The following is a 23842-nucleotide window of genomic DNA, read 5'->3' as shown; positions in this document are numbered from 1 at the left end:
TAAATTGGAAAAAAAAATCATAGGACCACACTACTTAGTGACAACAGTTCTGGCAATCCTGGTTGCTGTCATTAAGCGAGGACCACGCGAGTTATTAAGCGAAGAACTCATGTAACCATGACTTTCGACTTCCAGCTGGCTTCCCACTGATTTTGATTGAGGGAATCCAGCAGAGTAGGTGACAAATTGTGATCACTTGGGTATGCTGCAAGGGCCAAAAATACACGTCCAATAAAACGGCTACTTCAATGACATTGAGCAAGCAGTTGTTAAACAAGGATCACCACCAGAATAGGATTGGGGAAAACTGTAATTGTTCTGCTGGTGATGGCTAGCATAAGTTCATGGGGAAAAACATTTTTCTGCTCTTGTGATTCTCTCTATTTTTGTTTATACTGTATGTAGTTCACATTTCAGATGGCCCATTTCCAACCTCAGGCTGCAGCTGCAAATTTGTGCACACAGTGCATTTAATGTCTTATTAAGCTGAGTGTGATTTATGCCTCTGTTAACACAAATAAGGGTTGGTTGAAGTATTATCACAAATATGCCAATGTGCCGTGCAACCCACTTAAAAATGTGTTCTGAAAAGCGGAAGTTTGATTTTGGTGGTCAGTGTGAAGCAGTTGAACCTCTTGGTCAAAAGCAGGAGGTTTCAGGGTGGAATATTGGAGGTGTATAAATTTTGATTTCTAAAACAGTCTCTTGTCTGATTTATTTCCAATGGCCCCCCAAGTTATGCAGAAAATGTGTCGATGTCAAAAAACCAAATCTCATTCTGGATTGTTCAGGGTTTCTAAACTACGATGTTACCATTTTATGATGAGAAAACAGTAATTTGGATAGAACTAAATCAATCCTGTGAAAATGGATAATGCATTTACGTCTCCAGATTTTTGTAGGACTGACCTTATGTTTAAAAAGGTTTGGGCACCATCACAGAAAGACAATATTTGCACTCCAGCAGTGTAATTAGTGGTGTAGTTTAGCTAAAATACAGACGTTTTACATAAAGACGCTAGTGCTGTACTATTTTATATCCTTACATCAATAAATTCTCCTTCTACCCAGAAATCTTTGATCCTAATGAACGATTTACAAATAAGCTTTTAAACTGTTGGTGTAGATTGGTATGAAGCAGTAAGTACAAACTGATCAGAAGAATTAAGGACAAAAAAAAAATACTTCACTAACAAGCGAACATGCTTATAACTTGATCATGTTGCTGAGATGATTATAACAATCAGGAAAATGTACAATGAATGTTGAAATGTGCAAAGTATACCGGCAAAAAAAAAAGCTTTATTGTTAGACAAATTTATATTATTTACTTTTATCATCTGCACGCCGAAGTAAAAAAAAATGACTATGGCTGTAGGACACTGTTCCGGATTTTTCCTTTTACCGGTATACCGTTTTTGATGCCAAGGGTGATTTTTTTTTAAAAAAAAATGTTTACCTGAATACTTTTAATGTATTTGAACAACTGAGAAGAGAGCAAGGCCGTCTTTGAAGAGGTGGCAGTACTATTGAATATTCCTCTGTATTTAGTTGTTGTTTCTTGTCATCAGTCCTTTGTTGTCGCTTTTTCCAGTTCATCTCGCTTGCTGATTACAAAGCAGTGAGGGGCAAAAATTGATTTTTCAGAGGCTCAGCATAGAGGCTGAAAGGTTGGAAACAGCTGGTTTCGTTGGACTGGTATCAGAAAGTGTTATATATTCTGACACAAAACAACCCCTCACACTCGTAAGGGATCCCCGGCAGCTGTTGACAGCCGTCAAAAGGCTGCCGCGGCATTCCCCCCCCACACCATGCGGCGAGCGGACGATTCTGACAGCTGTCAAACTGCCGCGCATGCGCAGTGCACTGACAGCTGTCAAACCGGCCGACTCTGACAGCTGTCAAACTGCCGCGCATGCGCAGTACACTGACAGCTGTCAAACTCCAGAGAACCGCGCATGTGCAGCTCGGCCGGAGCTGTCAAAGCTGCCAGCTGGCCCCGGCAACAAGCCGCCTCAGCCGCGCCTACCTTCAGCCGGTCTCCTGTTTATTGGGTGTCCTAGTCTGGCGGGAGATTCTTGCCTGTTTATTGGTTCTTGAGAGTTGTTGTTGTTATCCCTGTTTACTATAAATACGAGAGATTCCCGGCATTGTTTCGCCCGGGACCTCTGCCCAAATAAACGTTGTTTTTTGAACCGTGCCTGCTGTCTCGCTGTCGTCCCTCAAGACAACTCAGAAAGGGCTGCATTCATCCTTTGCAAGGTTTGCTATAACAGAAATCATTCAGTTGAGGTCAGAACGGGACGTTATCCTAGGTTAGCTTAACCCACATAATTGCTTTCTTGTTTGTTGGTTTTTTTGTGCTGCCAGAGGAAACGTATCTTTACACATCAAATAGCCGACCGTATGTTCTCTTCTATCACTGACTAATTTTCATATCAGATGCAGGCAGTCCTCGACTAACGACCACAACTGAGCCCCAAATTTGTGTTGCTAAGTGAGACCTTTCTCAAGTGAGCTATGCCCCATTTTACAAGCTTTCTCGCCACATTTGTTAAGTGAACGAGCGGCAGTTGTTAAAGTTAGTAAAGATGGTTGTTATAGTGAAATTTGGCTTTCCCATTAACTTTGCTCGCCAGAAGGTCACAAAAGGAAACCACGTGATCCCGGGACATGGCAACCGTCATAAATACGAACCTGTTGCCAAGCATCCGAATTTTGATCACGGGACCATCATAAGTGTGAACGATGATCATAGGTTACTTTTTCAGTGCCAGCATGACTACAAATGGACATTGTAAGTTGAGGGTTACCCATATATGCCTCATTCAGAATAAAGGGACAAGAATGGGAACATATTTAGGTGATTTTTTTAAGTGTCCGAGTTGTCCTTGCGTAATGATTGATTTGTGTAGCGGCTGTTTGAAGTTACAGTGGTGCTGCAAACAATAACATTAAAATCAGTTCTCACAATTGCTGCCATTTCAGCGTCAAGATTCGGGCACTTTGCAACCGATGGGTGCTTATCACTATTGTAGTGTCCCGGGTCACTTTAGTTTGCACCATTTGTACACGTCACAGCTGGATTCCAACGGGCCAAGTCCATGGAGAAGCTGGCAGTAAAATTGCAAGTTGTGGTCACAGGCTGGCTTCACAGTTTAGTTCCTTTCCCTGCAATGAAAGCCAGCTAGAGGTAGATTTTGGGGTAGTATCATGTAGCTCAGGGGTCCCCAACCCCAGGTCCGTGCCAGCAACTGGTCCACACAAACAAGCAAAGCCCCATCCGCAGGATGCAGGTAGCACACAAAATCATGCACCCTCCGGTTGGTGGAAAAACCTCTCTCCACAGAACCGGTCCCTGGTGCCCAAAAGGTCTCTGATGTAGCTGATTCATATTAGTTGCAAGATTACACAACATTATTTAATGCCCTGCTAAGTTCTAACTGGAATGCTGTTTATTTTTAAAAAAAAACACTAATGTTTCAGTTGCAAATCAGTGGCAGATGCAAACAATATACAGAAAGTCAGGATGTTATGGGCAACGGTTACAGCCTAACATATCTGAATCAGAATCAGAATAACAGAGTTGGAAGGGACCTTGTAGGTCATCTAGTCCAACCTCCCGCCCAAGCAGGAGACCCTACACACCATTTCTGACAGACGGCAGTCCGGTCTCTTCTTGAAAGCTTCCAATGATGAAGCTTCCACAGCTCCTGGAGGCAATCTGTTCCTTTAGTTCAGGGGTGTCAAACTCAATTTCATTGAGGGCCACATCAGCACTGTGGTTGCCCTCGGGGGGACGGGGGTGTGTGGCCAGGGTGGGCGCGGCCTACTGGGTGGGCGCAGCTGGAGTGCGTATGGCCTACTGGGTGGGCATGGCCAGCTCTACATCATTCGCATCAAGGGTGCCTATGGGGGCCTGGGCAGGAGTGGGACAGATCTGGGGGTCTCTGGCAGAAGGAGGGTCTCTGGGCCAGGGCCAAGGCAGCGGGGACCGTTCCCTCACTGTTTCCAGGATGGCTTCGGGGGCCACATGAAACCACTTCGCGGGCCGGATCTGGCCCCCGGGCCTTGTGTTTGAGATGTCTGCTTTAGTTGGTTGTTCTCACCGTCAGAAAATTCCTCCTTATTTCTGCATTGAATCTCTCCTTGATCAGTTTCCATCTGTTATGCCTTGTCCGGCCTTCAGGTGCTTTGGAAAATAGGAATTCTGGGAGTTGAAGTCCACAAGTCTTAAAGCTGTCAAGGTTCAACACTCTGGCATTAAAGAAAAGGAGATAAGAAGTTTCTGTGACACTCTAAAGAAGACATTTCTCCTGCCAGGACTGCTAATCTACGCAGACCACGAGAGTCTGCAAATGATGCCCCCCTCTATGCAGTTCCATCAAATCGTTGAATCTCTGCAACTTGTCAAAAATGTGGAGTTGCTTGCAAAGGAGCTTATAAACCGCAAGCTTTCATTAAGGCTGGGCTGTTAGGGTTTCTCACAGTGCCAGCCATCAATCACCGTATTTTTTAATTTTTTTTTTAACTCAGAGTAACCATAAGATAAGTAACATCTCCTGGCTGACATTCAAGTGCCATCCTGATTTCTTCTAGGGCACCTTGTAGGACTCTCTGAGTAACTTTCCATAGCTCGTGCCAGCCTAGAAAGTGACAGGAGATTAGGAAGACAGTTGTGCAAAAAACATTTGGAGGTTACAAGCTGGCGTCCTTCTGGGCCAAGTTGCCAGTGGATTTGGCAACTGCCAGGCTTCCTGCCCCATCTGACTTTTAAAAAAGTTTCTTCAAAAAAGGGATACTCCTAAAAGGACAAATAGCGTAGCCAGCCTAGTGTTAAGCAAAGTAGTAATTGTGGAGTGGATTGGTAGATTATTGGCCATCAAGTTGGTGTCATTTCTGAGCGACCACATAAATAGAGTTTCTCCATGGCGAAGTGTCCCTAAGTTGGCCCTTCAGCTCTTCCAATGATGCTCTGTCCCCCTCTAACTGACCCCTGTGGGCCCTCATCTTCTTCTCTTTTTCTCCGTCTTTCCCAACATTAAAGTCTTTTGCAGAGACCTGGGTCTTTGTATGGATTGATTCTTTTCTTTCAAGTCAGTTTCAACTCTTTGTGACCACAGAGATAGACCTTCTCCAGATTGTGTCCATTAGGTGCCATCAAATCAGGGTCGACTCTTAGGAACCGCATAGATTTTCTCCAGGCCAACCTGATCTATTGGTCTCCCAACACCTTGTGTGGGTCATCTCCTTCCTTCCTTCCTTCCTTCCTTCCTTCCTTCCTTCCTTCCTTCCTTCCTTCCTTCCTTCCTTCCTTCCTCCCTTCCTCCCTCCCTCCCTCCCTCCTTCCTACCTTCCTTCCTTCCTTCCTTCCTTCCTTCCTTCCTTCCTTCCTTCCTTCCTTCCTTCCTTCCTTCCCCTCTCTATTATTCCTTGCTTCCTCCCTTCCTCCCTTCTTTATTATTCCTCCCTTCTTCCCTCCTCCCTCCTCCCTTCCTTCTTTACCCTTCCTTGCTTTCCCTCCCTCTCTGCCTCCATCCCGCCTTTATTATTTCTTCATTTCTTCCTCCATCCCTTCCTCCTTCACCCTCTCTCTTCCTTACTCCCTCCATCCCTCCTTCCTTCCCTCTCTTTCTTTCTTCCATCCCTTCTCCTTCCCTCCCTCCCTCCCTCCCTCCCTCCCTCCCTCCCTCCCTCCCCTTCTACAGAGAGCTAGGATTGGCTCATATTTATAACAATTGCAGTGGTCCCTGGGACATCTGATCCCCTTTGGCGACCTTCTGACAGGCAAAGTTAATGGGCAAGCCAGATTCATTTAAGAGCCGTGTTACTAAATTGAACAACTGCAGTGGTTCAACTATGGCGAGAAAGATGGTAAAACGGGGCACAACTCACTTAACAAATGTCACACTTAGCGACAGAAATTTTGGGACTCAACTGTGCTTGTGCGTTTGATTCCCTGTATAGAGAATCTTAGGACTACGTCATATCTCAGATGCTTATAAAAATCACTGTAAAGGAGGCAGATTTTCGGATAAATTCCCCTCCTCTGGCAATTAATTAGAATTTAGGCTCTCCCGGTTTGAAGTGGGTGTGAGTAAGGACATCCTACGGGGGCCAGTTGGACAGATGGGAGCTGCTAAATGGTATCAGGGGTCGTAAGGACAGGAGCAATTAGCAAATATGAGGGGGGGGAAATGGAGATGAAATGATAGCTTACAGCGACGGATGGTTGTGTAACAGCACTGATCCCTGATCTATCAGATGCTATGGATCAGCCAGCAGAGCAAAAAGGAACCTTTGGGGTGAGGCAGGATGGGGTGGAAATCAATCTTGACATTTAATAACCAAGTACACACGTTACAACTACACCTCTTAATCTTTCCACCCCTTTGTCATTTCTCCTGTCCAGTGTTTGCTGTCACTTTACAGCCTGGTGTACAAGCAGGGGCTTGTGGTCTAATATGGATGACATCACAACTAATTATACCAAATGTTTATTTTTTTCTTTCTCAGTTGCTTCTTGTAAATGCATATAGGTTTGTGTATGTGTATGTGTGTGTGCGTGTGTGTGTGTGTGTGGCATGAGAGCTGAGAAAAACAGGAGTATGTAACAAAAAGTGTTTAAGTTTTCTTTTAATACTCAACAGTTTCCCCCATCTGATCCCTGGGGGGGGGGAAATAAAACATTAGCTCAGGGGTCTTCAAACCTGGCCCTTTTATGACTTGTGGACTTCAACTCCCAGAATTCCTCAGCCAGGCACACTGAGGAATTCTGGGAGTTGAGGTCCACAAGTCATAAAAGGGCCAAGTTTGAAGACCCCTGTCTTAAAGCACGGCTTTTCAACCTTTTCACCCATTGTACCACTTTTAGGATATGGCAACATCTGAGTACCACCAGTCACTAGCAAGGTGTCAAAAACATGATGACCCACCCAAAAGGAGAAAAAGTGATGAAGTACAGGTAGTCCTCGACTTACAACAGTTCCCTTAGTGACTATTCAAAGTTACAATGGCACTGAAAAAAGTGCCCCCCAAGCCACAGCCGAGCAAGAAACCTGCCTGCCCGCCCGGCGGCGCTCTTCCTCCTGTCCGAGGTTTTCATTGTTGTGAGCATTTCTGTTGAGGATTGGCAGTGGGGGTGGGGCGGGGGGTGTTTGGTTTTTATCCCCCCCCCCGTCTGCTGGGTGGTTGCAGCAGGTTTTGGTCACTTCACATGACCCTGGGACATGGTGACCATCATAAATATGAATCAGTTGCCAAGCATCTGAATGTAAATCACAAGACCCTGGAGATGCTGCAACATTCCAGCTGATCGGTGCTTCTTCTGGGCTCAGAAGCGCCAGGATCAGCGCTGAGCTCCAGCTGGATCCTGGCGCTGATCCTGGCGCTTCCTCTGAGCCCTGACAGCCCCGAAGAAGCGCTGATCCTGGCACTTCCGCTGAGCCCTGACAGCCCTGCAGTTCCAGCCATCTCTCACTCAGGCTTGTGTGGTGCTGCCACCGGTTCAGCTCATTCCCCTCCCCTGCTACCACTTTTCTAGGATGGTTGTGTACCACCTGCCAGGTGCTAATGTACCACAGCTGATACCCGTACCACTGGTTGAAAAGCCCTGTCTTAAAGCATCCTGGCTGAGGAATTCTGTGGGTTGAAGTCCACAAGTCATAAAACGGCCACGTTTGAAGACCCCTGACTTTGCCACTTCTTTGCTTAATGATTAAGTAGCCCGGCCCCAATTGCAGTCACTAAACAAGGGCTATCTGTATACTGTTTATATGCTACTATTAGATGTGATATGATTTTATTGTCTTTGAGATTATAGATCAGGGGTCTTCAAACTTGGCCCTTTTATGACTTGTGGACCAACTCCCAGAATTCCTCAGCCAGGCACGCTGGCTGAGGAATTCTGGTAGTTGAAATCCACAAGTCATAAAAGGGCCAAGTCTGAAGACCCTTGGTCTTATATATGAATGCATATGTATGTATAACAATACACATTTATTTTTATATACTTGTAGATAAGCCCATTTGCTGTTAAACCAAGCTAATATTTTATATATATATATATATATATATATATATATATATATATATATATATATATATATATATATATATATATATATATATATATATATATATATATATATATATATATATGAGGGTTTGGGTTTTTAGTTTTTAGTTTTTAATTTTCGGGGCTATTTAATTTAATACTATTTTAACTTTGTATATTGTATTGTTTTAATTGCCCTGTAAACCGCCCTGAGTCCTTCGGGAAATGGGCAGTATATAAATCCAAATAATAAATAAATAAATAATAAAGCTTAATACTGATTATTATTCATTTAAAGATTAGATTCAACCACTGATAATTTACTAATGATGTATTAGAAAGCTAATCTCCTTGACATTTTTTGATCCCTTATTTACTTATTTGCGCATTATTCTTTCATTTTCTTCATCTGCTCTCTATGCACCGCTGTTTGTTTTGTTTTCTCTAAAATATAAAAAAAATAATCAAAGACCCATCCAGCAGAGTTTAATGTAATTTTTATACTGTGTAACAAATACAGTATGTAGCTTTTGTATATTTATATTTTTAAAAGGGTGTGTGCAGTGCAATCATCTATAAGATATAAGATCTCTTTTTCCTGAAAAAAAAAAAATACAATTTATTGGTGAAATAAATACAAGAGTTGTTTTTGCACAGTACAACACAGTGCCTTCATTCCCCACCCCCACCTCCCCGCCTTGCAATCCCTTTCACACCACATTAGCTAACTAATTCTGGAGATAAGTTAGATGATGAAGAACACCACTTGGAATGAATATATAAACGGCACATGTTGTATTAAACACATTTTTCTGTTCTGTTGATCTTTCTGGTTGAATGTACAGTTACTGGGAAATATTAGGAAGACCTCAGCAACTTCTGGTTAATATATCCAGCACAGGTAAGTCCTTGGCTTATAACTACAATTGAGCCCAAAATTTCCGTTGCTAAGCGAGACATTTGTTGAGTGAGCTTTTGTCCCATTTTGCGACCTTTCTCGCCACCGTTGCTAAGTGAATCACGGCATTTGTTCAGGTAATAACACAGTTGTTAAGTGAATCTGGCTTCCCCATTGACTTTGCCTGTCAGAAGGTCGCCAGAGGGGATCACGTGACCATGGGGATGCTGTAACAATGGTAAGCATGAAAAATGGTCATAAGTCACTTTTTTCAGTGACTAAGTTGTAAATTGAGGACTTCCTATATTGTATTAGGGACGCGGTGGCTCAGTGGGTTAGGACGCTGAGCTTGTCGATCAGAAGGTCGGCAGTTTGGCGGGTCGAATCCCAAGCACCGCGTAACAGAGTGAGCTCCTGTTACTCGTCCCAGCTTCTGCCAACCTAGCAGTTCGAAAGCACGTAAAAATGCAAGTAGAAAAATAGGGTCCACTATGGTGGGAAGGTAACAGCGTTCCGTGCACCTTTGGCGTCTAGTCATGCCGGCCACATGGCCACGGAGACGTCCTTGGACAAGCGCTGGCTCTTCGGCTTTGAAACGGAGATGAGCACCAGACCCTAGAGTCGGAAACGACTAGCACGCATGTGCGGGGGAACCTTTACCTTACCTTATATTGGATTGCTAGCAAATGCTGATTAAGATTTCTGTGCCTTTTTGGTTTAAAGAAGGTGGCTTTTAATATTAATATACTCTGGAGGGTTTTTTTTAGTTTTGTATTGCTGAAGGTTTTTTCCTACAACCAAGATAATTTCATTGAAAGCTACAAATAGTTCACCATCTGCTTAAGAAAAAAGCAGTGCCAAACAATTGCACAAGGAGGCTTTCGAGGGACCCAGAGGGGGCTTTCAGGGGTAGTTCTAGTACCATGGAGGCTAATAACCATTATTCCTCATGAATTGATCCGAATTTTTATTGAAGATTAAAAAAAAAGATAATCTTTATTCTCAGTTTTTACTGTGAGCAAACTGGCCCACATTAAGAATGAAATTCGATTGCCTTCTCTCAAAAGAAAGTATATATCTACTCATATATATATACATAACACAGATATACACACGGTATATACATATACATATCATATACATATACATATAGTTTAATGAAGAGAAGGACTAGGGGTGACATGATAGCAATGTTCCAATATTTCAGGGGCTGCCCCAAAGAAGAGGGAGTCAAGCTATTCTCCAAAGCACCTGAAGGCAGGACAAGAAGCAACGGATGGAAACTAATCAAGGAGAGAAGCAACCTAGAACTGAGGAGAAATTTCCTGACAGTGAGAATAATTAACCAGTGGAAAAACCTGCCTTCAGAAGTGGTGAATGCTCTGACACTGGAAGTTTTTAAGAAGAGACTGGACAGCCATTTGCCTGAAATGGTATAGGGTTTCCTGCCTGAGCAGGGGGTTGGACTAGATGACCTCTACGGTCCCTTCAAACATCATTACTATTACTATTACTACTACTACTACTACTGTTGTTGTTGTTGTTGTTGTTGTTATTATTATTATTATTATTATTATTATTATTATTATTATTATTATTATTTACATATAGCACTTATATACTGCTTCATAGTGCTTTACAGCCCACTCTAAGCAGCTTACAGACTCAGCATATTTGCCCCCAACAGTCTGGGTCCTCATTTTACCATCCTTGGAAGGATGGAAGGCTGAGTCAACCTTGAGCTGATCAGAATCAAACTCCTGGAGTGAGCAGTGAGTTAGCCTGCAGTATTACATTCTAACTACTGCGCCACCATGGCTCTTACCTACACACACACACACACACACACACACACACACACAAACACACACACACAAATATTAATCACTGTCTATCTTGAATACATAGCAGAAAGAGGAGACTTGAGAGTTCACATGTTGGATGCTATATGAAACAGAACTGTGGCTGAATCTGGATGTTCTGCTTCAGATACCACGAAACCCCCTCCCAGAAGGTAACAAGGAAAACAAGTCACAGAGAGTGTGGTAGCGTCCCAGACAATACTGCGGATCAGGATATCATAAAGTCTCCTCCCAGAAAGTAACAAGGAGAACAAAGAGAAGTGAGGATGTATAGCATCTGAGACAATCCTGCAGACCTTGCTCAAGCATCACTTATATGCTGTGCTCTGGACAGAAGGAAGTGAACTACCAATGATCTTTTCTGCCGTCCTCACCACTCTCTGCACTGCCTGAAGCAGGGATGCTTCCAAACCAGACAGCAATGCAATATGACAGGATGCTCTTGATCGTCCCTCTGTAGAAAGTGGTCAGGACAGGGGAAAGAAGATGTGCTTTTCTCATGCGACGCAGAAAATGCAGGCGCTGCTGTGCCCGCTTCACTAGTGTCTCACTGTTGAGTGACCAAGCCAGCACCATTTCTATGGTAGTCAATTCCAAAGCTGAATTATGTGTTGGGTTAATAAAAAGGTTTGCTTTTACAGGTAGACCTTGAATTATGACCGTAACGGAGCCTGCCCATGAACGTCGTAAAAAAAAAGTCAGTCACATGACCCAACTATTTTATGACTCTTTAAATGGTGGTTATTAAGCAAAGACAGCAGTTGTAAAATGAGCACGTGGTTGTTAAGCAAATAGCACAGTCATTAAGCGAGCCAGTGTGTTTGCTGTGAGCATGGATTTGCCGAAAACTGGAAGTAATTGCCAGTTTTCACCAAATCATCATAAAACACGTGACTATAGGATGTTGCAAATGGCTGTTAATGTGACTGTGTTGCCACAGTGCCCAAAATGGGGTCACATGACTGCGTGGATGGGGGAGTGCTAACCTTCAGAACTTTGGATATGGGTCATAAGTCCCCTTTTTCAGATCCGTCGTAATTTTGAATGGTCCTAAATAGAAGACCACCTGTATCTGTCCAGATTCTTCCAGGGTGAAATATCTTTGTTTCTTTTTTTATTTGCATTTCTGCAGCTTCTGAAATGATTTATTTAGAACAATGTTTTTCAAACTTGGCAACCTTAAGATGAGTAGACCTCAACTCTCAGAATTCCCCAGCTGACATGCCGGCTAGGGAATTCTAAGCGTTGAAGTCTACTCGTCTTAAAGTTGACAGGTTGGAAAAACACTGATTTAAAACTTTTAAAGAGTGGCTTGATTTTTTTTTATTTTTAAAGAAACACACAACATAAAATTAAGTTCCCAACTGCCTTAAGACTGATCGGGTGCTTCCAAGAAGAGATTGGATAACCAATATTGTATATATTATGTGGGTCGATTTGATTATCAGATAGAAATACTCTTCTTTGTGGCAACCCCTGAGATATTGGAACTCTGCTATCATGTCCCCCCTCGTCCTTCTCTTCATTAAATTAGACATACCCAATTCCAGCAACCGTTCCTTATATGTTTTAGCCTCCAGTCCCCTGATCATCTTTGTTGCTCTTCTCTGGACTCTTTCTAGAGCAGGCATGTCAAACTGCCAGCCCGTGGGCCAGATGCATCACAATGAAACTGAGCCCATTGCCAGCAATGGGGAAAAAGTTGTGATACGTCACACAACATCATGTGATGGCGTGAGTTTTGACATGCCTGTTCTAGAGTCTCAACATCTTTTTTACATCGTGGTGACCAAAACTGGATGCAGTATTCCAAGTGTGGCCTGACCATGGTCTTGTAAAGGGGTATTAACCCTTCACGTGATCTTGATTCTATCCCTCTGTTAATGCAGCCTAGCACCGTGTTGGCTTTTTCGGCAGCTGCAGCACACGGCTGGCTCATGTGTAACGTTAAATTTATTTTAACATTTTCCCCCTTTTTTGTCATTTCCCCCCCCCTTTTTTGTACACCAATCTTTTTTCTTGTTTGTTGTTGTTAGGCCTGGATGTATGTTTTTATGTTTTGTATTTTATTTTTGTTGATAAAAAATAAATATATGTCTTTTAAAAAAAGAAGAGATTGGACAACAATTTGTCTAAAATGGTACAGGATATCCTGATTGAGCAGGACCTCCAAGATCCCTTCCAACTCTGTTATTCCATTGAATAGGAAACCTAATTTGGTAAACTGTTCTCTCTTCAAAAGATAATTTATAGATATAGGAGGTTCCATAGTAAAGGATAAATAATACATCACACTCTTGCATATGTATTTAATATGGTTATTATTTAATATTATTTTATTTATTTAATATGGTTATTGTCCTCTCCAGGTTGTGAAATTATGTCAATAAAGACTTATGTATAAGTGTGAGTAGTATCTGGGTGTTGGAGATATGCAATACTTTAGATATAATTTGGAAATGGTAATTCAGACTACATGGGAACGTGATTGCAGCTCCTGTCTGCAAGTATTTAATAGGGCTGGAGAAAACACTGCATCTCTCACAAACTCTTTAAAGCAGCTGCATTCTCTGCAGCTACTAACTGATCCTGGGAACGGGTGCAGTTGCTTTAAAGAGTTGCAGTGTCCTAATCCATTTCTATGTATCCTAAATATCTTTTGGGACTTGAAACCAACGTACAGATAATCCTCAACTTACAACCATTCATTTAATGACCATTCAAAGTTTACAATGGCAAAGTGACTTATGCGAGGTATTGGGGCTTTTTCCCCATTGCCTGCAATGGGGTGGGCATAGTTTTGGTGTGACGCATCCGGTCCGCGGGCTGACATGCCTCTGAAAGTCAGTGGGGAAGCCAGATTCATTTAACAACTGTGTTACTAAGTTAACAACTGCGGTGATTCACAAAACAGGTGTGGCAAGAAAGGTCATAAAATGAGGCAAAAGTCACTTAACAACAGAGCTTTTGAGCTCAGTTGTGATCGCGTAAGCTGAGGACTAGCTGTATTGCACCATTTTAACTTGGTTGAAAACAAATTCCAATTATGAGTTTAGAAATAATAAATGTAGAAATAATTAAAATAAAATAAGGGGTAGGCAACCTTGGCTCTTTTAAGATTTGTGGACTTCAACTCCCAGAATTCCTGAGTCAGCATTACTGGTTCAGGAATTCTGGGTATTGAAGTCCACAAGTCATAAATTATATATATACATGGTAAATTTAAATGTTCCCCAGCACATGCATGCTAGTCGTTTTCAACTCTAGGACCCGGTGCTCATCTCCGTTTCAAAGCCGAAGAGCCAGTGCCTGTCCGAGGACGTCTCCATGGTCATGTGGCCGGCATGACTAGATGCCAAAGGTGCACGGAACGCTGTTACCTTCCCACCGGAGTGGTAGTGGTCCCTATTTTTCTACTTGCATTTTTACATGCTTTGGAACTGCTAGGTTGGCAGTGATGAGACATATACAAACAGATGGGGCCTTACACTCACTCTCTCTCTCTCTCTCTCTCTCTCTCTCTCTCACACACACACACACACACACACACACACACACACACACATATGTGTGTGTGTATATATATATATACACACATAAATAATAATAATAATAATAATAATAATAATAATAATAATAATAATAATAATAATAATAATAATAATAATAATAATAATAATAATTTAATTTTTATACCGCCCTTCTCCCGAAGGACTCAGGGCGGTGTACAGGGCAATACAATAAAATACAAAATATAAAAATTAAAAGAAATATTAAATACAGTAGGCCAATTAAATAAATTAATACAAAATGTTAAAATACCCCTAAACCCATCAGACCAGGCCGGCTTGTTCAAATAAATATGTTTTTAGGTCACGTCGGAAGGAGCGAAGGTCGGGAGCCATCCGGAGCTCCACCGGTAAACGGTTCCAAAGGTATGTGATGAGACATATACAAACAGATGGGGCCTTACACACACACACACACACACACACACACACACACACACAAACACACACATACAGTGATGAGACATATACAAACAGATGGGGCCTTACACACACACACACACATACAGTGATGCAGTGCTTTTTTTGTAAAAGAAAAAACTCAGACATGTCACACAACCCGCCTTGCCTACCCTACAAGGTTCCATCCAAAAAAGGTGCCGGAACTCCATTCTGAGCGTTCTATGAGAAAAAAAGCCCTGCAGTGATGAGACATATACAAACAGATGGGGCCTTACATACACACACACACACACACACACACACACACACACACACACACATACACACACAGAGTGATGAGACATATAAAAACAGATGGGGCTTTGTGTTGCTGTGACTAGCTCTGCATCTGTTTTGATGCTCTCCATAGCTACCACTGAAATAGTACATGGATGCAAGGGGACCAAAAATGAAACAAATAGAATAAAAACATATGAAAGGTCATCAAGAGTGATGTTTACTAGTTTTAGCTATGTTCCCATTGCTTTTTCTAATCAAATCCTTTCACAGTATCTTTGGCTTAGTTTTTTCTTTGCATAATGTTGCTTACTTGAAGGAGGAGTTGCTTGATGAATACGCACATGCAAGTGTGTATGGTTAAGGCACCAAGCTATAAACTGGGAGACTATGAGTTCTAGTTCTGCTTTAGTCACCAAGGTTGCTGAGGTGACTTTGGGCCCTTCACCAGGAGACTGTGAGTTCTAGTCCTGCGTTAGACATGAAAGCTGGCTGTGTGACTTTGGACCAATCACCAGGAGATTGTGAGTTCTAGCCCCACTTTAGTCATGAGTTGACTGGGTGACTTTGGACCAATCACCAGGAGATTGTGAATCCTAGTCCCACCTTTGCTATGTGTGATCTTGGGCCTGTCACTCTTTCTCAGCCCAAACCACCACAGAGGGTTGTTGTTGTGGGGAAAAATAAGAGGAGGAAGGTTATTTGTGACATGAATTATTTGTAAAAATAGTAAAGGCGGGGAATAAATGAACAGATAAATAACCGCATCTCTCTGTTCAAAATAATATGAAGCCCCAACCCAACTACCTTGACTGTTTTTATTCTTTGTTGAAGCAGCTTGAGCTGACTTTAATGTCAAAACCCTTCCTTGAGTATCTTTTGAAATTTGGAAACCGGTGAACATCCTGCCAGGATAAAAAGATCTAGACCAATGGTTTTAAAAATGTTGGGGAAGAAAGATAATCTAATCATATGCAGCAGTGACCTCCTGCCTGGTTTTGATAAAACCGTGGAAACTTTCTGGTAATTTACATCACCTGAGGTTCAAAAAAATAAAAATAAAAATAAAAGATCAGTTTAATAGATGAGAATGAAAATATCTTTATCAGATCGGGGTTATGCTGATGATCAGATGAGTCTTCTTAAGAGATTTATAATGTGCAGATTCAGGTCCATCCAGTCTTTCAGCTGGAAGACGATGAAAGTCATTCTAACGCTCCCTAAAGTGATGTTTTTATTCCGTTTGTATCTCATTTTTCTGCTTACTGTTTTAAGACAGAAGGTAGTTCTGATGTTTGGGGAATTGAAAATTTTCTCAGCCAGCTGTTTTTCATGCATTTTTTAATCAATGCATCCTCTGTGCTAAGGGTTAGAGATATATTTCCGTAGCTGCTTTTATACGTGAACGTATAATTTATTTATTTATTTAGATTTATATACCGCCCTTTCCCAAAGGACTTAGGGTGGTTTACAGGGTATTTAAAAGAAAATCCATACAAAAGTTAAAACAATTAAAAAAGATTAAATGAAATCCTGAGAGAAAATAAAAACCCCAGTTAAAATTAAAAATTCTCAGCCTGGGCCAGAGAGCTCGAAGAGCCAGGGTCTTCAGGTCCCGGCGGAATGAACGGAGGTCGGGGGCAGTCCTAAGCTCCACGGGCAGCTCGTTCCAAAGGGCAGGCGCCCCCACTGAGAAGGCCCTATCCCTGGGTGTTACCCGCCGGCAATCTTTAACCGGTGGCACCCTAAGAAGACCCTCACTGTGGGAGCGCGTTGGACGAAGGGAGCTTGATGCCGGGAGCAGGTGTTCCCTCAGATATCCCGGACCCTCGCCATTTAGGGCTTTATAGGTCATCACCAGCACCTTGAATCTCACCCGAAGGGCAACCGGAAGCCAATGCAGCTCGCGGAGTAGAGGTGTTACATGGGAGTATCGGGGGACCCCCATCACGACTCGCGTGGCCGCATTCTGCACCAGCTGAAGCCTCCAGGTGGTCCTCAAGGGCAGCCCCATGTAGAGAGCTTTGCAGTAGTCTAAACGGGAGGTCACGAGTGCATGAGTGACTGTGCGTAGGGCATCTCGGTCCAGGTAGGGTCGCAACTGGCGCACCAGGCGAACCTGGGCAAAAGCCCCCCTGGTCACGGCTCCTATATGATCTTCAAAATTGAGCCATGAATCTAGGAGGACACCCAAGTTGCGAGCCCTATCAACGGGGGGTAACACCTCACCCCCCATCGTTAGAGATGGAATAGTCTGGTTGACCCGAGATGCCGGAATGCACAGCCACTCAGTCTTGGCAGGATTGAGACGAAGCCTGTTTCTCCCCATCCAGACCCGGACCACTTCCGATCCAAGCCAAGACACTTCATCTTTGCGGCAAACCTGACGAATTCATCCATAGAATATAGAATACTAGGTGGGAAAGGAGGAAACCCTATACTAGGGGTAGGCAACCTTGGCTCTTTTATGGCTCAGGGATTTCAACTCCCAGAATTCCTGAGCCAGCCATGCTGAGGGAAAAGGGAAAGGTTTCCAAGCTGAGCCAGGCTGGCTCAGGAATTCTGGGAGTTGAAGTCCACAAGACATAAAAGAGCCAAGGTTGCCTAGCCCCGCCCTATATCATTCCTGAGAAATGGCTGTCCAGTCTCCTCTTGAAACCTCCAATGATGGAGCACCCACATCTTTTGAAGGCAAACTGTTCCACTGATTAATTGTTCTCACTGTCAAAAAAATTTCTCCTTAGTTCTAAGGTGGATCTCTCTTTAATAATCTTCCACCCATTATTTCTTGTCCTGCCCTCAGGTGCTTTGGAGAAAAGGTTGGGACCCTCTTCTCTGTGATATCCCCTCAAGTATTGGAAGACTGCTATCATATTATCCCTAGTTTTTCTCTTCATTAGACTAGATACGTCTCGTTCCGTCAAACGTCCATTGTAGACCCCTAATTATCTCTGCTGGGGAAGAAGTGGAGGTAGTGACAGATTTTATTTTCCTGGGCTCCAAGATCACCACAGATGGGTGATCTTTTGCTCCTCGGGAGGAAAGCCATGGCAAATCTAGACAGCACACTAAAAAGCAGAGACATCACCCTGCCAACAAAAGTGCGTATTGTCAAGGCTATGGTCTTCCCAGTTGCAATGTATGGCAGTGAAAGTTGGACCATAAGAAAGGCCGAGTGCCAAAGAATTTACATAGAATGAAGGCTGTTGCTAAGCACATTGATTTGTGCTTTAAAATTGTAAGCTGCCCTGAGTCTTCGGAGAAGGGCGGGATATAAATGGGATTAAAATAAAATAAATAAAAAATTGAGGCCTTTGAATTATGGTGCTGGAGAAGACTCCTGCGAGTCCCTTGGCCTGCAAGGTGATCAAACCGGTCAGTCCTAGAGGAGATCAACCCTGACTGCTCTTTAGAAGGCCAGATCCTGAAGCTAAAACTCAAATACTTTGGCCACCTAATGAGAAGGAAGGACTGACTGGAGAAGAGCCTAATGCTGGGAAAGGTTGAGGGCAAGAGAAGAAGGGGACGACAGAGAATGAGGTGGCTGGATGGAGTCCCTGAAGCAGTAGGCATGAGATTAAATGGACTCCAGAAGATGGTAGAGGACAGGAAGGCCTGGAGGAACGTTGTCCATAGGGTCGCGATGGGTCGGACACAACTTCGCAGCTAACAACAACAACAATTATCTCTGTGGCAGTTCAAGTCTTACTGGCTCAAGGTTGACTCAGCCTTCCATCCTTCCGAGGTCGGTAAAATGAGGACCCAGATTGTTGGGGGACAATATGCTGACTCTGTAAACCGCTTAGAGAGGGCTGTAAAGCAGTATATAAGTCTATGTGCTATTGCTATTACTATTGCTATCAATCATCGGGCAGGACCAGAATACTATACTATGTTATTTGGGAAAACAAATGCAAACTATGCATAGGTGTGTATTGAACAATATGGAATGCAGGTCAGCAGGACACGTGAAAGGATGGGGAACAGGTATAGGATATATTCCATTAATTCTTAAGTCAATTTTTTATATTAGACTTCAGTCCATGTGAGCGTTTCCATTCCCCCCCCCCCCCGCCCCAAATGGGCAAAGCAAGCTTAATGAAAATGAGAGGTACACCGTGATTTTCAAATCAGTAAATCAGCAGGTTTCAATAATTCATGGAGTAGAGTGGGAATTGATTAAAAAGGAATTGAAGGTTGAGAAGCGGAGGATGGAAAATGAGGAACAAGGTAACATTTCAGAGAGGAAAACAATTATATGTTTATGTAGAAGTGATGTGAGAAAGCTTACTGAATAATAATGGAAAACTTGTCAGTTGAACTACAGTATCAAATTACACTGTCTGGTTTTAAAACTAACTGGAGTGTACGAAGGGATAAATCAAGGGCTTTCCATCAAATTGGTAACTTCAAAATGCCAGGATTCCATGAAAATGGAGCTCTTATAGGCATAAACTGTAATACAAGTAATCTTCAAGATATAACCTCAATGGAGTCTGCCCATTATAATCATAAATTATAACAGCAATATCACTTAGATTTATATACCGCTTCATAGTGCTTCACAGCCATCTCTAAGTGGTTTACAGAGTCAGCCTATTGTCCCCAGCAATCTGGGTCCTCATTTTACCGTTCCCGGAAGGATGGTAGGCTTGGTCAACCTTGAGCGGTTGAGAATCGAACTGCCGAACTGCTCAATTAGCCTGCAATACTGCATTCTAACCACTATGCCACCAGGGGTCTGGTCGTAAAACTATTTGATTGGTCTAATTTTGTCTTGTTTTTTTTTTTTGTTGCATTGATCATAAAGTGAACAGGGCAGTCGTAAGCGGGAATGCCTTGTCATTAAGCAAACACAGCAGTCTTTAAGTGCGAACCCATTGGAAGTCAGTGTCGGTTTTCAGAAAACCTGTCACAAAACATGATTATGTCATCAAAGGATACTGCCAATGGCCATATATGTGGCTGTGTTGCTGAGCACCCAAAATGCTGTGGGCGGAACAACTGTCAAAAGTTTGGATCCAGGACGTAAGCCCCCTTTTTCAGCTGAGTCGTAACTCTGAATAGTCGCAAAGCAACAGGTTAAAAATGGAGGACTATTGTGTTGGTGAATAGAATAGAATAGAATAGAATAGAATAGAATAGAATAGAATAGAATAGAATAGAATAGAATAGAATAGAATAGAATAGAATAGAATAGAAGCTGGAAGGGACCTTGGAGGTCTTCTAGTCCAGCCCCCTGCTAAAGCAGGAGAACCTACACCATCTCAGACATGTGACTGCCTAGTCTCTTCTTAAAAATCTCCAGTGATGGAGCACCCACGATTTCTGGTGGCAAGCTGTTCCACTGGTTGATTGTCCTCACTGTCAGGAAGTTTCTCCATAACTCCAGGTTGCTTCTCTCCTTGATCAGTTTCCAACCATTGTTTGTCGTCTTTCCCTCTGGTGCTCTGGTGAACAACCTGGCCCTCTCTGTCTTGTAGTGGCCTCTCAGATCCTGGGACACTGCTATCATGTCTCCCCTATTTCTTCTTTACTTTAGACTAGCCAAACCCAAGTCCCATAGCCATTCTTTGTATTTTTAGACTCCAGGCCTTTGATCAGCTTAGCTGCTCTTCTCTGATTTTTTTCTAAACGCTCAACATTTTTTTTTTGGTGATATGGTGACCAAAATTGGCTGCAGTATGTCCAGGTGTGGTCTTACAAGGGCACCTGGGACCTCACTCAGAGAAGAGCAGAGATGCTGCTAAAATGACCTCGTATCACTTTCTTCTTCTCCATCTTATAATTATTAATGGTCCAGGGCACCTTAGGTTGTAAATTACTCTGTGATACATGCAAAGTTACATTCCAAAGTAGAGAGGATCAAGTCAGACTAAATTCCTGGTGACGATATGGACACATCCTTGTCATTTCTGGACAAAAAAAAAAAAACACACAAAAAACAAGACATTGCTTCAGTCTTACCCGACAGCCCTGGAATATGCCTTTTTGTCTGTCCAGTGATTAATCAGTCGGAACTTTGTTTAACAGAAGCATAAGCTGAACAATGTCCGTGTCCATGGTTTTTTTTCTTTCTTTCCCTGTGTGGTATGTGGTTTGCCATTGTTTTCTCACAACAGATTTTTTCCATGCTCGCCTTAGTGTAGCCCGTTGTTTTTCAACCTTGGCAACTTAATTTAAAATAAGTGCAGCAGTGATAACTTCCTTCTGCTGGTTCTGCTTCAGTTCACTGCGAGAATATGGCTTTAGCATTCTACATATGTATTTAAACTCCCAGTGTTAGCCACAGCTCTTTAGCTGGCTTTAGGCAACTTTCTAAGCCAAACCCCTCCAAAAACACAAGGTGTCTTAGAGCAGAGACTTCCAACCTTTTCACCCACTGTACCACTTTTAGGATATGGCAACATCCGAGTACCACCAGTTGCGTAGCAAGGTGTCAAAAACTTGATGACCAAAAAAAAAAAAAGGAAAAAAGTGATGAAGTACAGGTAGTCCTCAACTTACAACAGTTCGCTTAGTGACTGTTCGAAGTTACAATGGCACTGAAAAAGTTCCCCCCAAGCCACAGCCGAGCAAGAAACCTGCCTGCCCGCCCAGTGGCACTCTTCCCTCCTGTCCGAGGTTTCCATTGTTGTGAGCATTTCTGTTGAGGATTGGCAGCAGGGGTGGGGTAGGGGGTGTTGGATTTTTATTCCCCTCCTCTGCTGGGTGGTTGCAGCAGGTTTTGGTCACTTCACATGAGCCTGGACACTGTGATGGTCATAAATATGAATCAGTTTCCAAGCATCTGAATGTAAATCACAAGACCCTGGAGATGCTGCAACATTCCAGCTGATCGGTGCTTCTTCTGGGCTCAGCAGACGTGCCGGGATCAGTGCCGAGCTCCAGCTGGACCCTGGTGCTGATCCTGGTGCTTCCGCTCAGCCCTGACAGCCCCGAAGAAGCGCTGATCCTGGCACTTCCGCTGAGCCCTGACAGCCCGGCAGCTCCAGCCTTCTCTCGCTCAGGCTTGTGCGGTGCTGCCACTGGTTCAGCTCATTCCCCTCCCCCTACCACTTTTCTAGGATGGTTGCGTACCACCTGCCACGTGCCAATGTACCACAGGTGGTACCTGTACCACTGGTTGAAAAGCCCTGTCTTAGAGCAGGGGTGTCAAACTGCCGGTCTGCAGGACGGATACGTCATGCCGAAACTGCGCCCACCCCGTTGCCGGCCATGGAAAAAAAGTCGTGATTCGTCGCAAAACATCACGTGATGTTGCAAGTTTGAAGTCATTTTTATTCAAGCACCATGACTTCTGGGTTCCTGCAATAATTAACAGAGTCAGTTGTGGCTTATTCCACAAACCACAGTTAAACAAACTGCAAGTTACAAATGAATTACCAGAGGATAAAATGGAATCCAAGTTGTATGTCAACTTTGAGGTGGCGAGCAAGAAATAGGGACACCATTGCCAAACACCCAGATGCAAACTAAGCAAGGTGGTGTATGCAGTACAATGCAATGAACCATGTGCAGATCTGTGACAAAAAATTACAAAATGTGATCACGTGATCATGGGATCATGGGCGCCCCTTCATAGGAGGTCTTTAAGAAGAGACTAGACAATCACCTATCGGAGACGGTGTAGGTTCTCCTGCTTAAGCGGGGGGCTGCACTAGAAGACCTCCAAGGTCCCTTCCAGCTCTTTTCTATAATAATCTATAAATGGTCATAAATGCGAACTGGTTGCCAAGCACATTAAATGAGATTGTGTGACCCCCTGGGGGTGGTGTGGTAGATGTAACTTTGAAGATGGGTTGTAAGTGAGTTTTTTGGAGTCCGTTGCAACTTCAAACAGTCATTAAGTGTTAAGTTGAGGATTAGTTGTAGTTTGATTTGAGAAGCTTATCTCTACTTGTAGGTTTCATTATATCAAAAACATGACGTCAGTATATAACTGGGCATTTGTTTGCTTTCCTGCCCCAAATTGTGCATATTAGCAATTAAGCCAAGTTTTATGGTTGAAGACATTGGTTTTCATTAAAAAGGCCTCAGATTATGCCACGCTCTAGTATAGTTTAATGAGAAATGATGTGATTAGGATGCAACCTTCAAAAAATCTTGATTGATGTTAAATTCTTAGTTTGATTTTCCCCACACGCTTACCCTGGAAAAATAGTTGATGGTAGGAAATTAAAAGAAACATTCTATTAGCCAAACGGCTTAGAGATTCTTTGTACCAAAACAAAAAGCCCACCGGTATTTGCATATTAAAGTATATTATACATCTTTTTCCAAAGCTCAACACCCCCATCCCAAGAATAGCAACAAATATTTCTGCAAAAGCATTTTAGGTATATTTATTATACTGTTATATAAGACTAGCTGTGTGGGTATGAAGTTTAAGTGTGTTTATGCGTGTATGGGGGGGAGGGAGAGAGAGAAAGAAAGAAAGAAAGAGAGAGAGAGAGAGAGAGAGAGAGAGAGAGAGAGAGGGAAAGAGGGAGAGAGAAAAAGGAGAGGGGGAGAAAGAAAGCTAGAGGGAGGGAGAGAAAGAAAGAGAAGAAAGAGGGAGAGGGAAAAAGAAAGGGAGAGAAAAAAACTAGAGGGAGGGAAAGAGGGAGAGAGAAAAAAGGGAGAGAGGGAGAGAAAGAAAGTTAGAGGGAGGGAGAGAAAGAAAGAGAGAAGAAAGAGGGAGAGGGAAAAAGAAAGGAAGAGGAAAAAAAAACTAGAGGGAGGGAGGGAAAAAGAAAGGGAGAGAGAAAAAGGAGAGAGGGAGAGAAAGAAAGCTAGA

General features: G+C 43.0%; 1 protein-coding gene across 1 annotated transcript in view; it reads left to right on the top strand.

The window, feature by feature from the left end:
• The window catches only part of DLG2 (discs large MAGUK scaffold protein 2), a gene marked incomplete at both ends in the record, with an annotated part of 1055326 nt that overhangs the window by 229357 nt on the left and 802127 nt on the right, over nt 1-23842 (top strand). The gene's annotated exons all lie outside the window — the stretch shown is intronic.

The sequence above is a fragment of the Vipera ursinii genome (assembly GCF_947247035.1).
Source record: "Vipera ursinii genome assembly, chromosome: 4".
Lineage (NCBI taxonomy): Eukaryota > Metazoa > Chordata > Lepidosauria > Squamata > Viperidae > Vipera > Vipera ursinii.
The sequence above is the reverse complement of the archived record's forward strand: the minus strand, read 5'-3'. Positions and strand labels throughout refer to the sequence as shown.